The sequence below is a fragment of the Carassius auratus genome, chromosome 44 (assembly GCF_003368295.1).
Source record: "Carassius auratus strain Wakin chromosome 44, ASM336829v1, whole genome shotgun sequence".
In the NCBI taxonomy this organism is placed as follows: Eukaryota; Metazoa; Chordata; class Actinopteri; order Cypriniformes; family Cyprinidae; genus Carassius; species Carassius auratus.
In genome coordinates, this window is record NC_039286.1 from 3,612,539 (window position 1) to 3,628,398 (window position 15,860).

At 37.3% G+C, this 15,860-nt stretch overlaps 1 pseudogene; it reads left to right on the top strand.

Annotated features, from left to right (window-relative positions):
* The first annotated feature begins 514 nt into the window (after window positions 1-514).
* On the top strand, window positions 515-15,823 carry LOC113062154 (chloride channel protein 1-like; annotated as a pseudogene).
* Window positions 15,824-15,860: the final 37 nt, after the last annotated feature.

The following is a 15,860-nucleotide window of genomic DNA, read 5'->3' on the forward strand; positions in this document are numbered from 1 at the left end:
TCTAGCAATTCTACAAAAATATTACATTCTTCTCATCTTATGTCATCTTAAGCTGTCTCTGTGTGTCATTAAGTGTATTGTTTAGCCTTCTGTTGATTATTACTGATTAAAAAGGCTGAATCAGAGATGGCACTGGCTGATCTGGTCCTCCCTTAGCAGCCCTCATCTTGTTTCATGGAGGACGGGGAGTTCCCTCGCCTGCTCAGACCCTCACTGTGCCCCTTTCCAAGTGAACAGGTGACCAGAGTTTTAGTTTGTTGCCAGGGGCGACAGGATTGGCCACTATTAAACAAACCGGCTCCGCTAATTAAGGGCTAGATGGGTTTAGTTCGGCATCTACGGTCTCTTTGTAACTCACAACCTCTCACAAACATGCATAAACAGATGTGTCCAATGCACAGACACGTACACATAACAGACACTCATGGAGCTTAGTCAGGCAACTGGACTGCTGTGCTGCTCCACATGAGAAGATGTGTGAAAGAGAGAGAGAGAAGGCTGTGTGCATGTGTAAAGCCAGGAAAGAGAGAACGAGCGAGAGAACGTGCAAGCCTCTCTCCCTCAGTCCGGGCCACCCCAGGGTGGGAATGCTAAGACAGACAGGCGGTTTATTTTTGGGTCAGTGACAGTGTTTCAATGGCCGCAGATGCATCGCAAAGGAAGGCTCTGAGATACCAGCAGACCGTGGTCAGTCACTGTCTCTCTCCTGCTCTCTCTCTCTGTCCCTCGCCCTTTTTTCTGCTCTTTCTGGTTACTCTTTAGACAGAATTGCTGTTCTTCTGTTGTTTGAAATCATATGCTCTCAAAGATGTTGCACAATCTTTGCATGACTTATATATTTCTATCTGTATGGACTGAGTCGCTGTGTTAAGTGCTGAACTGCAGAACTCGTGGGAAAGTGCAACAGGAGTTAGTCATTTTCTCTCCCTTTATCTCCATCTCTCCTTTATGTATATAGACTCCTGAAGAATCTGTTAGTAAAACTAGTTTTGTTTATTTGAATAAGTTTGCACTGCAATTTTTTTTAAGTCAAAAAGCCCAGCCCGTACTGTGACTTTAAAAAAGAAGTTGATTTAAAAATGAGTGATCCTTCAATTAGAATGACCATGCAAAAAGCTAAATGTGTTCTTTCATAATCATTCTAGTTTTAAAGTATAGACTATAATAATTTAATAAATATATATAAAATAGTTTTAATCACTTTTTCTTAATTTGCTTTGAGAATGTTCTGCAAATCACAGAAAGTGTATTTTACACTTTTTCTAACAACAACTAAAAGGTTGAGAAAATGAACAAGCATTTTCAGGATACTTGCTAAAAATAATGTAAACATATAGTACACTTAGAAGATGTATAATTTTCTAAGATTTAAAATCAAAAGACTAACTGAAGAATCACCCAAATATACATTGTCATCCAAAATCCATAATGTTAAAAATTTTGCATTCTGTAAGATTTTTTATTTCATTTTTTTAATGGTTTTTGATGGAAGTCTCTTATGCTTACCAAGGCTGCATTTATTAGATCAAAATTATAGTAAAAACAGTAATACTTTGAAATATTATTACAGTTTCAAATAACTGTTTTCTATTTTAATGTATTTTAAAATGCATTTTATTCCTGTGATGGAAAGATGTATTTTCAGCAGCATTCTTCATTCTTCTTCCAGTATTCAGTGTCAAATGATCCTTCAAAAGTCACTGATTTGATGTTGAAAAACCATTTCTTTTTATTATCAATGTTGAAAAGAGTTATGCTGCTTAATATTTTTGTGAAAACCCTATATGAAGGTCTTCACGATCTCTTTTAATCAGTTAAATGCATCCTTGCTGACCCCAAACGTTTGAATGGTAGTGTAAGTGGAAACCTAATGATAGATTATAAATGTCTTCCTTAATCTCAGCCTGTCATGACAGACCGTCAGTGTGGTCCCTTAAGCTCCGGAGCATCTGGTGTGATTGATTGTCTGCTGTGATTGCTGCTTTGACTGAAGAGGAGATGAATGAGTTTGAGATGGTGGTGATACATCTTTGGTTAGTGTAATATAAAAATTGCTTTCTTATGCAATCAGTTGAGGTCATGTTTTGTGAGTCATGTCACTGTGATTTATTGAACAGCATAAGACTGACTGAATAAGCAAGAGAAAACGTGTGTTCAGTCAATAAGCGTACAGTATTTTGGGTTATGGATCAAATAATAGAGATAATTCCACTCTTACAGTGATTTACAGCAACAAAATAACTTAAATTCATTCATTTTTGTTTGATCTCTTGATTTCTAGGAGTGCAGATTTGTGCAAATGAGCAGATATTCCATGCAGCGATAATGAGTTTTATCAGTCTTGTAGTTAGAATTAGAAATAGAAATAACTACTAGCAACCAACATCACAAATTGGTGACTTCTAGATGTTATTGGTTGGATCTTTTGATAATGCAGTTATGTTGTCAACCTGAATTTCAGATATTTGTCTCATGTACTTTTTGTTTGTTTGTTTGTTTTGTATTTAGAATTTATTAATATTTTGAATTAGCATTTATTTTTATATTTTCAGTTTTTCATTTATTTTTAGTTTTAGTCATTTCATTATGCGCTTTATGTTTGTTTTTATTCTATTTAGCTTTAATTTAATTTTTAGTCATTTTCTTATTTTTTTTTTCATTAAAGTGAGCAGCGTTTCACGTTTTTACGTTTTTATCTAATATTTATTAAGATGTTATTTTATTTCAGCTTCATTTCAGTTAACAAAAATTATTTTTAGTAGTAACAAACACATTCACATATGATGTCATTAATTCTATTTATTTATTTATTTTATTATACAGTAATTTAATATATTTTTACTTTACTACTTTAAACAAAGTGTACATTTACCAAAGCAAAGCTAGCGAACGAAAGACCATTAACAGAAAGGCCAAGCATATTGGGATATGGTGACAAGTGTGGTCATCCCAGCATGGGAATAACATCTATTTTAAAAGACCTTCAACAGAATTACATATAAGATTACATAACATCACATGACAACACCATGACAATCGCCTCAATACCCTTCCCATACAGCCATCAACATGACATAAAGCACAGCAGCATACCATCAAAAACTCTTTCAGCGCGCTTTAGTTTGAGCACATTAGCCTTTTCTGATTGGAATTACTTATTTATAGTTGTTATCTTAGTATTTTTTTATTTTATTTAAATGACAAAACCTTGGTTGTGCTCAATGTACTTGCATGTGTAAACTACACATATTGCCTCAGCACCATATTTGTGTTAGCTGTCTCGAGCTTGTTAGCATGGCAGTGTCGCCTGATTATAAGTTTCCAACTTTCCTTGGGAGTCCTTGGAAGACGGATGAACAAATTGGAAGATAGAAAGCTCCACACAGAGGTGTGTAGGGAAGTGTGGCTGTGAACACTGGGTCACACCAAAGCTATTATTAGCTTAGCGGCTAGTATTACTGGCCCTGGGTAGAAAGGGGGTAGTTCCAATCTATGGCTGACGGAGGGGGTCTGCGGGGGGGGGGGGGGGGGGGGGGGTAGATTTTAGGTGTAGAAGCAGACTGGGATGAAATGAGAAGAGAGGAGGGGGTGAAATATGGAGAAAGCAAGGGATTACATGTACTGTGGGAACGGGTGAAAGTAACTGGATAGATGTACGGGATGAAAGTGAGATGTGTTATGAGGAAGAGAGATGCATGATAAACACATCATCTACTTTTGACAGTCTGATGCTAAACAAATTGATGAAGTTAATGAATTTGTTTCATTTTCTTTTACATTTAATTTGATGTTTCATGTGTTATGTTTACAAAATAATACAATAATAGTGGTAATATTTGGGTCAGAAAACTTTCCATTTTCAGTTTATTTAGGCTTGTCAAGCATGAAAATCTCCTTTATTTAATTTTTTAAAACCATATTGGATCATGTTAGTCTCAAGTTACATAACTGAAGTATTGAGCACTGTGCATCTCCTGCATCTACAGTAATTTTCATTGTTTACTTCATTACATTTCTAAAATGAGATTCATTCATCAGCAGTATAATATTTAGCATGTGGAAAGATGTGGAATTGCTGAAGTCAGCAAATAAACTGTTTGGTTGCATTAAAATGACTGTGTACTACCCACAACATTTCTTGTTTCATACTCTCAACCGCAGGTTAAATTCTTGTAAATAAATAATTCAGGGTCATGGCACTAGGGTTACGCTCGCAGACATACTGGCTCAGCCTACATCATGTTCCGATCCTATTTACTGTCCCTGTCTTTAGAAATTGTAACAAATTGTTTGTAGAGCAATTCATGAGATTTGTAGGTTTAAATTGTCAAATATCAGTTTCATTTAAAGTAAGAAAAGCTTTGTGTTTGAGGTCATACTGTGTGTGTGTGTGTGTGTTGGAGAAAGTAGTGGGAATGATGACACTAGGAATGTATTTTCCAAATGTCTGGGTCGTATCCGGACAGTTATAAATCTAAATTGATACTGCTCTTCCGCCAGTGGTATACTCAGGAAAGTCGAGAAGATATTCCTCTATTTTTGGACTCCCTCTCCTCTGTCACCTCTCGGGTGCATAATTTTTTTTTTAAATGAGGGTGATATTTTACTTTTTTTAAATAAGTGTCTATGACAATTTGTTATGTGATCACACCAGTGAGGAATATTAAAAGCAACAACAATATATTTTTTTTTTTTTCAAACAAAATTACTAAGATGACTTATATTTTAACATTATTCATCTGAATAACTTCTGACAAATGAAAACAAAGATTTATTGAATCTTAATGAATAATAAAATGTGCATATATATATATATATATATATATATATATATATATATATATATATATATATATATATATATATATATATATATAAATTATATTATATTATATTATATTATATTATATTATATTATATTATATTATATTATATTATATTATATTATATTATATTATATTTTAAATATAATTACTTAAAATGTATAATATAAGAAGCTTGTAAGCTTGTAGGTTCAAACCTTGCCAGGTGTTTATGAGATACCACTGTAATGGACTTTAGGTTGATCCAGGTGTGTTGTACATGTAAATTGCTTCAGAGAAATGTGCTATTTATCTACTGATCTCTTGAGTAACAAAACATGTGATTTCCTTCTGTGATCAGCTATATGGAGAGTACAGAGAGCACCCTGGTGGGTCCCAGCGGAGAGAGGCCACTCGCCTTCTGATGGAGAGACAGAGGAAAAAACATGAACATCACCACCATCCCAGTCACCATGGGCGCAGTCACAACCGAAGTCGCCAGCACAGCCACCACCATCGGGAGCTGGACGTAAGCAGCATTCATGACAGACATGAGGAGGAGCAGGGCCACACATCCTCATTCAAGAAACGCCGTTCCTACTCCAAGTGCAGAGGTCAATAATAATACGCCTTGCAAAAGCCGATACAAACTATGTGTGAAATGTTGAAATCTGATAGGGATTGCGATGTTTTCCCAGACTGTGTGGCTCGAGTACAGAAGTTCCTCATCTCTAAATTGGGAGAAGACTGGATCTTTCTAGTGTTGCTGGGTATTACAATGGCATTAGTTAGCTGGACCATGGATTATGCTAGTGCCAAGAGTCTGCAAGGTACTACGCTACCCAGAATTCCTTACTTTCGGCACAGCTTCAGGGGTTTCACAATTTAAAGCAAAAACGCAATGCTCTCACTTCAGCTTTGTGAATTAATACAACATAAAACATATCTTCACAAGAGAGAAAGTTAAAATAAAATGCTATATGTATGTATAAGGGTACCTCAGAAGGAGATTGTGAATGAGATTGAAAACCTGTTTTATTTTGGCTGTTATTTCCTCATATTCTTTTACCACCTTTCCATGTTTTTCCCAATTTTCATTTCTAAAACTTTTGTCTTATTTGCCGTCTTCTTCTTTCTCTACTTCATGTGCTCCATCACTTCTGTCCTTCTCCGTGTCTCTCAGCATATAAGTGGTTTTATGGGGAGTTGAGGGGAAATATACCGATGCAGTACCTGATCTGGGTCTTCTATCCCATGGTGCTTATCCTGTTTGCCTCCCTGTTCTGCCACCTGGTTGCTCCTCAGGCCATTGGTGTGTAGCTTCACTGTTTAGATTTATTTTTTTACTTCTATGCTTTATATTATTCGGCACATCTCACAATGGCTGTGTTTGAAAGTCATACTCAGTTCTTTACTGATATTAGGTTCTTGGTCAATTAATTTTGGGGGCTTGTCTGATGTCTGATGTCTACATACTCTGTGTCTGTCACTTAAAAGTACATTCTGTATTCTGTGCCACTTACAGTTAATACACCAGCCACGTAAACGCTTTCTTTAACTACTGTAATTTATACACACTGTTTCTACTCAACAATGCCACCTGCTGGTTAAAACGCTGCAGTCATTTTAACTACACCATACCAAAGTCCTGTCTCTGACCATACACACCATTTATTCCCAACCTATGGTACTTATGCAGGACTACTTTCATTGTATAAAACTTTAAAAAAATATTTGTTTTTTTCAGAGGGTTATGGTTATTTAATCAGTTTCTTCAGTTCCTTTTTTTCTATGCTTTATTTGTCAATTTCTCCACTCATAACAAAGTTTTCTAAACTTTGAAATTTCCCAAATTTAAGTCTACATTCTTACTGTTAAAAATGAGAAATGCTGTCAAAACAAAACCGAGAACTAAAATGCAACAAATGTCATTTAAAATCCAAAACCAAACTTTCAGAAAAAGCTCAGTACAGGCTACATGAAAAGCAATGACTCAGATTGCAGTATAATCGGTTTCCCGCTGTCTTGTCTGTGTATTGTAAAATATCCTTTATCACATTTATCTCTGTCTGCAGACTTTTCCCATTGATTTTTTCAGTGATTCACTCCTTCTTTTTACCAAGCCATTTGATAGTAGTGTCTTTTTTTCTTTCCTCTTCTGACTCTTATTTTCCCTCAGGCTCTGGTATTCCAGAGCTGAAAACCATACTCAGAGGCGTTGTGCTGAAGGAGTATCTGACACTCAAGGCATTTATTGCAAAGGTGGTGGGGCTCACTGCTGGTCTGGGCAGCGGTTTGCCGGTGGGCAAAGAGGTGAGACACATTTGATTTTGCACTCTCATTTAACATACATAGTGGCCTTATTTTTCCATTTTATATTATACAACATGCACTATGATTTGGTAGAGTCACCTAACCTTGTCTTAACCCCATCTGATGCTTACCTTTCATCTGTGCTATATTTATGCATTAGGGTCCCTTTGTTCACATAGCCAGTATCTGTGCAGCTGTGCTCAGCAAGTTCATGTCTTTCTTCTCTGGAGTCTATCAGGTAAGCAGAAGTGCATGAAGATCCTGCAATGCATCTCCATTCATAAAATGCTGAATGCTCGTTTATCATACAGGGACAGGACAGTGTTTTGAATTATACATTATTTTCGAGGACAGCACTGATATATCATCCAAAGAATTTATATTACCAAGAATTGTTTTCCATCTCTCCTCACCTGTACCCTCAACAGTGTCTGCTTCACTCTTTTTGTCTTTGTGTCAGTAGAGCCCATATTGTTATACAGACATCCTCACAGTGGGCTGTGCTGTGGGGGTCGGGTGCTGTTTTGGAACCCCTCTTGGAGGTAAAGTGTGTGCAAAAATGGCATTTTCCTTGTCATTTCAGATTATCCTTAATAAGTAAAATGCTTGATAAATCTTAATAAGTAAAATGTCAAACATTGTTTTATTTATAAATCTAACAATAGCGTAGTCAGATTAAAATATAAAACAGTTCATTTTAATTGTTAAAATGATTAATTGTTTCACAGCATACAAGTTTACTTCAAGTCTTCATATTCTATCATCAGAATGAAAATCCCTGCCGTACATGACAGAACCCCCTTCTAAATGCTTCTTATGTTTATCCAGGTGTTTTGTTCAGCATTGAAGTGACATCAACCTATTTTGCTGTGAGAAACTACTGGAGGGGTTACTTTGCTGCCACATTCAGTGCTTTTATTTTCAGAGTGCTGTCTGTGTTTAATAAGGATGCAGGTGAGATACTAAATCATATTCCTGAGTGAAGGTCTTGAAAGCACTGAGATGTCAAATGATTTTTTTCTTTTCCATATCTGTTGTTTCAGTCACCATCACTGCTCTCTTCCGCACCAACTTCCGCATGGATTTTCCTTTCGACCTGCAGGAGCTCCCGGCGTTTGCCATTATTGGGTGAGAGCGTGGGGCGAGAGCGTGCCGTTCGTGGTGAGGGCACAACCCTGAAGCTGTGCCATAATGTAACCCTCGACACACTCGCAGACCTGAGCACACAGCATTTTAACTTAACCAGAGAGACCAGATGTTGGCTTTACATTTGATTTGTTGGAACGTCATGTTTCACTAACACATTTTGATGAAGTTATTCTATTATGTTCCATGATTGTGCTCACGTTGATCACAAACAATTACAGCAATCTTCTTGTCTTCTTATTCTAAAACTGAGAGGGCCACAGTGAAAACATGAATGTGATTTCTGTATTTGGATCAGTGGAATAATGTGATTTGTTCTTCTTTGTTTTCTTTCCACAGCATTTCTTGTGGGTTCCTGGGAGCTTTCTTCGTTTACCTGAACCGCCAAGTTGTCCTGTTCATGAGAAGACCTAACATTCTCACACGATTCCTTACAAATCAGTAAGAGATATTAACACAGACAACATGAGCTTTAATATTATCTTTAGCATTATTACAGAAGTATGCAGTACTCGCTTGAGAGTTATTTTTCTGTGATCTTTAAAATTAGGATGCAGGAAAAATAAAACGTTTCAAATATGTCACATTTTCTTTCTCAGCCGGCTGATTTTCCCTGCTGTTGTGACCTTAGTCATTACGACACTGACATTCCCTCCAGGCTTTGGGCAGTTCATGGCTGGAGAGGTCAGATTAGAAAAATCTGCTAACAATTAATACTACAGTTTTGTTATTTTTTATAAAAAAATAAAAAATAAATTATATCAGCTTTCTAGGATCATCCACTAATGCAGCGGTTCTCAACCAAAGGTCCAGGTCCTACTAGGGACCTCAGCAAACCCTAAAATACTTTCAAATAATTTTTCTCTGAATTCCCATGATCTAGGAAAACAATGTTTGTGAATATGTGAGGAAGCCTTATCTGAATAGTATGATTTTAAACCTTGAAAAGTCATGGAAATGAATCAAATCTTAAAATTCCTTGATCATTTTTAGAAAAAAATACAAGTTATAATATTTTATCTGATATAAACTGTGAGCAAACATATATTTTCAAAAATCCTTATCCAGTAAATCTGGAGCAAATGGGACGGTCATGGAAATTCTTTGGTTAAAAAGACTGGGAACCCTGAAGAACAATCGTGAAACTTGATGTAAAACTAGGAGTGTCCACTGATTAAAAGTCTAAAAAACAAAACGTTGTCATTACAGCAGCTATTTTAGAGAATGGTGAGAATTGGAGTCACAAAGGATGAGAACCACTGCTTTAATGTTTATGGTCTGTCTTGGAATAATGTTTGGTTGAATTGGGTCTGAAATGTGAATTTGACTGTATTATTCCACAGCTGATGCCCAGGGAGTGCATCAACTCTCTGTTTGATAACTTCACCTGGACTAAAATATGGGGTTCCTCGCTCCCTCCTGGTCTCGGTCGCTCTGCTGTGTGGTTTCACCCTGATGTCAGCATCTTTGTCATTCTTATTCTCTTCTTTATCATGAAGGTTGGTCCATTCCAGTCTCTTGTTCACTTTGTCTTTCATCAATTAAGTAGGTTTTCACTTTAAAACTCTAAGTAAGTACCATGCACTGACACTGGCTTTAGTTATCAAGTCATGGCTTCAATGAAACCTGCTTTTAATCGGGACAGTTATTATCTCTCTCTGTCTGTCATGTTTGAAGGTCAATGACAGATCAATGATTTTTTTCTTGAGTTAGGCCCGTACATGTTGTGCTGACAGCAGTCTTTAAGATTTTAGAATTAAGGGAATCGTGTGAAGACATTATCATTCATCTCACAGTTCTGGATGTCTGCAGTTTCCACCACGATGCCCATCCCGTCTGGAGCTTTCATGCCTGTCTTTGTATTGGGTAGGCTGCCATTTACAGATGTTTTTGGATTTATTTAAAGATCTCTTTAACATACAATGGGATCCAAAAGAAACTAAGAGGAAAGAATAATTATTGATTGAAGATTTTGAACAAAGAAATTAACTTTATGACAAAAAAAATTATAGAAATATTGATTAAAATGTATGATTCTGCACAATTTTAGGATACTAAAGTACTTTTTGGTAAATTTTCACTCACATTAATATGCAAATAAACTGTAATGAAGAAATTATTTCATTATTTTTTATTTATTTATATATAATAATAGTGGTCTCAGACTTTTGGATCTCACTCTAAATATGAAATTCACTTATTAAACTTATAGAAATTAGCCGGGCACATAGAATTTATTTTATCTGATGAAAAGCATTTGTATATCCACTGCAATATCTCACAGGTGCCGCATTCGGTCGATTAGTGGGTGAGATCATGGCTACTCTCTTTCCTCACGGTATCCTGTTTGATGGAATACTGTACCGCATCATCCCTGGAGGGTACGCTGTCATTGGTCAGTCATCCTTTCTTCCTCTTCCGATCCACCACTGTTACCTAATGTTTGCTCTTACTGTGCTGATGATGTCACTTCCTGTTCCTGTCCCTTCTTCTCTTAATTTTCCGCTGCATGTGTCCATACTCTCTCCATTCATTATGTCACTCCTGTCATGACCCTGTCTTTTAGCACTCCATCTTTCTGTCCTGTTACTCTATTGGTCTATCTCTTTTTCTTAAGGTGCGGCGGCGCTGACAGGGGCTGTCACTCATACTGTTTCCACGGCGGTGATTTGCTTCGAGCTAACAGGTCAGATCTCTCACATCCTTCCCATGATGGTCGCCGTCATCCTGGCCAACATGGTAGCGCAGGGTCTGCAGCCATCGCTGTACGACTCCATCATCCAGGTCAAGAAGCTCCCCTATCTCCCCGAGCTGGGCTTCAGCCACATAAGGTGTGCAGACATCGCCGTGGCTCCACGTATGTGATAAAACAGCTTGGCTCAAAGCGCAGCCAGGTTCCCGCACCCTTGCATGCTGACAGCACCTCAAAGTCCTTGTGATTCATTAGCAGCGGGAGCTATTAGTAAATACACTTGTCAGCAAGCGCTGGCAACATGAAGCTTTGGCACCCTTCCAGCTAACACTGAGCCCCTCCACACACATTAGATTTGGGCTATTCATTACCTCTTTATCAAGGATGCACTCTGTGTCTTAATCTACCCTTTTGTGTTATGTAGTAGTGGTTTTGTTTCAGATCCAAGAGTTGAAACTGGACATCAGGTGGTGACCAAACACATCACCAAAATTGTACAGAAGCAATTGAACATGTCCTTACACTCTGTGCCAAGTTCTTAACATTCTAACATTCATTCATTGCATTTGCACTCATTTGTGTGTCCATGGGCGTGCTGGTCTAAAAAAGAGGTGTGTAGGTAAGCTGAAAATAGACTGCGCCATAGACCAAATCAAACCCATTCTAAAGTCTGGTTCAATGTTTTTTCTTTGTTATTTAAAGAGCGTTTTAGTATATGCGGGTCCGCAACGCGAGTATACGCTGCTTATTAAACACAGGAATGCACAGCAGCACACAAACATGCAAAATATAAAAAATTAAAGGATTGCAATGCATAAGAATTTTTTGTAGGCTAATTATATATATATATATATATATATATATATATATAGTACAGACCAAAAGTTTGGATACACCTTCTCATTCAAAGAGTTTTCTTTATTTTCATGACTATGAAAATTGTAGAGTCACACTGAAGGGATCAAGGGCTATTTGACCAAGAAGGAGAGTGATGGGGTGCTGTGCCAGATGACCTGGCCTCCACAGTCACCGGACCTGAACCCAATCGAGATGGTTTAGGTGTGAGCTGGACCGCAGACAGAAGGCAAAAGGGCCAACAAGTGCTAAGCATCTCTGGGGGAACTCCTTCAAGACTGTTGGAAGACCATTTCAGGTGACTCCCTCTTGAAGCTCATCAAGAGAACGCCAAGAGTGAGCAAAGCAGTAATCAAAGCAAAATGTGGCTACTTTGAAGAACCTAGAATATGACATATTTTCAGTTGTTTCACACTTTTTTGTTATGTATATAATTCCATATATTATTCCACATGTGTTAATTCATAGTTTTGATGCCTTCAGTGTGACTTTACAATTTTCATAGTCATGAAAATAAAGAAAACTCTTTGAATGAGAAGGTGTGTCCAAACTGTATATAAATCTATTTTTCTGTTCTAACTATGCACATTTATACTATCAGTGCGTTTTATTTTCTTTGTCAGAACAGACTTGAGACCACCAGTCTAGAGTTATTAAACTTTTGAAACTGTCAGAAAGCCTTGAGTTTGTGGCCTTACTTCAGATTCTTTGTTTTCTTGCAGCCAGTATAACATCTTCGTGGAGGACATCATGGTGAGGAAAGTGAAGTTTTTATCTTCCCACTCAACATACAGACAAGGACTGCATTTGCTGGACTCGACCTCTTTAAAAACCTTCCGCTGGTTGACTCAAAAGGTAATTTCACACAGACTGTCTAGACAATTCCCTGCATCTAATTGAACTTCTCATTATGACATTTTTCTAGTTGCATGCAGTCTACCAAGGTGAACTATAGGCCTATCTCAACAGTATTGATTTTGGAACAGAGTGTCAGAAAACATTTTAATACTCACATGTAACTGGCTTCTGAACTCACTTCATTTTCAACAGAATCTATGATTCTATTGGGCAGCATTGAGAGGTCTGAGCTTCTCGCCCTCTGTGATTGGTGGCTGTCAGCAGAGAGGCGGATCCTAACACAAGGACAGAGCTCACAAGGTCAAGTGCCTTGTGCCAAAATCAGCTGGGAATCCTTTGCCTTTGTTGATGAGGAGGAAGAGGAGAATGAAGATGATACGGTTTCTATCTTCAATGCCTATTGTGCTCATAAAAAGTAGTAAATAATTAGTGTTCAAAATGACAATTTGTATTTTTTCTCTGTGAATGTTTAGACGATACCAGTTCAAGAGGAAAGAAACAGTCCTGTGCCTCCATCCAAATCTTCTGAACCATCCACCAATCACACGTCTCCCGGTGAGAAACTCTCCAGCAGACATAACCAAGCCGTCTTCTTTAAACCTCAGGCAAGCACATAAGTGATACTCATCATCCTCTAATCCGACTTTTTTCTTCTTCTCCTTCTCTTCTTGCCTAGATAAGGGTCCTTCCCAGTCTTTCGGGAGAATTTTACGTGACTTTTTTTCATCCTCTTCAAAACGACACACAGAAGGTCAGCCACAGGTACACTGTTTGTGTCTATAAGTCCCTTGTGAAACCCTGTGTGTGTCTGTTCCATCAAGTGAATTTGAGTGCACTAAATGAATTACTCTCAGCATGTATGAAATTTTAATGTAAGAGTGAATATATTGCTAATGGTGTGCATTAATATTCATCAGTGTTTTTCAAGGACATGTGCAGTTATTCCATTAAATGTGTCAATATGCAAATACTCTGAAATGTTAATGAGTTTGAATGCTTGGTACAAATGCACCATGTCATGTATAATTGAATTGCCTTGCCATTTTGCACCCTAGGAGCCTTATCCTCCACCTTTAACTGACACAATGACACCAGAACAGGTATTGCTGATACTCTAAATAATACGATTCCAATTAGACATTAAAGTATGACAATTTTATTAATGTAGATTCTGGATATTGTTAGTTGTTTTAAATTCCTGTGTAGTTTACAAATGCAGAAGAATTGCTCAAATCAAATTAGGCATCGTAGAATCAAAGCCTTACCTGATTATGATTGGGTCATATAGATCAAAGCCTGGGAGGAGACAGAGATGGACAAACCTCTAGAAATCAGTCAGATCAGAATAGACCCCTCCCCCTTCCAGCTGGTGGAGAGAACGTCACTACATAAGGTGAGCGACATGCCTTGCATGTCAAGGCACGTCTATAGTGCTTTATACAATAAAGATTCACATTAATAAACTGGAAAATAACAGTATGAATGTTGCAAAAAGCATCAATTATTATATTCAATTTCATCTGTAAAGCAGTACTACAGAAGACAATAGTGTCATTATTCAGCTCAAGTCAGTTCAGTGTTGATTCAGATCGGTTTAAGCGTCAATTATGAAATACGTTCAATTCACCTACTGTATAATCAGCGCTAGAGAAGGCAACAGTGATTAATGCATGATATATATATCATATATTAGATTATTTTTATTTATCCATATCAGATAATATTAGATTAGATTACATGGTAAATGTAATCTAGCAAATCTCAAAAAATATATAAATGTATATACTTTACATTATGTTACGATGCCCTAAATTCACTTGTAGGTTTAAACCTATTAATTTCATTAGTTTTAGTATTTGAATTTAACAAAATAGTGTATATTTTAATATATGATATATTCTACTGTACATATTAACATTACCTTCATATAATTAATTAAAATAATTAATTAAAAAATATTTTCAATCAGTCAAAATTTTAATTAGTGTAAATCAGTAATTCATAAACTTTTTGTCAGCCAAACCACGTTCACCTAAAATATTGAGATTTTAAGTTAATATTTCAATAATTCAACAACACTTTTGCATGTTCACAGTTCACTGGTGTCTGTTAATAGTCACATGGCACACAAGTAAAGAAAATATTTCAAAATATTAAATAATTTTTTTTTATTGTTTTATTTTGATTGGATTTTTATAGTCCAGTTATTTATTTATTTATTTTAATGTTGCATTTATTAATTATTCACTTTTCTTTAACTCACAAACTTCAGTTTTGGAAAACACTGGTGTTACATATTTAAAATAATTTAGAATATCTTCAATATTTGCAAAAATACGTTTTTTTCCCCCCAGACTCATACCCTGTTCTCTCTACTGGGCCTCAGTCATGCCTATGTAACCAATACTGGAAAACTAGTGGGAGTCGTGGCTCTGAAAGAGGTAGCCCATCCATCCAATTGTTGCTGCTAGTAGAATCTAGATCCTTTTCTAGATTGTTTAACTCTTCTTTCTTCTTCTGCATCAGCTCCAAAAAGCCATTGAGGGCTCCACGCGCAGTGGTGTGCGCTTGCGCCCCCCTCTTGCCAGTTTCCGTGACACAATTCGTAAAGCTTCGAAGCCACCTCCAGCCTCCTCCCCTCCATCCTCTCCCGGCTCCACCAAAGCTCCTTCCTCACCTTTGTCTGAACCCGTGGTCCCTCACGCCCATTCCCCGAACCCAGCGACCCCAGTGAAGGAAGAAAAGGAGGAGATGGAAGTGTGGATTGAGGGGGTGAATCGGGAAGTGATTGTAAGGAATATCAGTAGCTCGACAACAGGAAGCAGTAGAGGCAGCAGCAGCAGTAGCGGGACAGGAAGTAGTGACAGTGAGAAAGGAAGTCCTGATAGCAGCCCAAACCTGCCGCCCTCTTCTCCTCCACCCCCCATCCCTCTCTCCCCTCTGCAGCCCGTCCCGGAGAACAAGGAAGGTGAAGAAGAGGAGCCCCTTTAGAACAAGTAAAGTTTGTTATTCTTTATGAAGTGTGATCAGTGTACTTTTTTCATATTTATTTTTATATAACAATTTCATGTTTGTTTTTTTAAGTCATGTGCCAATTTCAAAGGTTTAAAACATTTGTTGTCCTCCTCCCTCTTCTGCTTCCTTTACCCCTATACTCTTCCTTACCCATCCCCCCCCCCCCCCCCCCCCCCCCT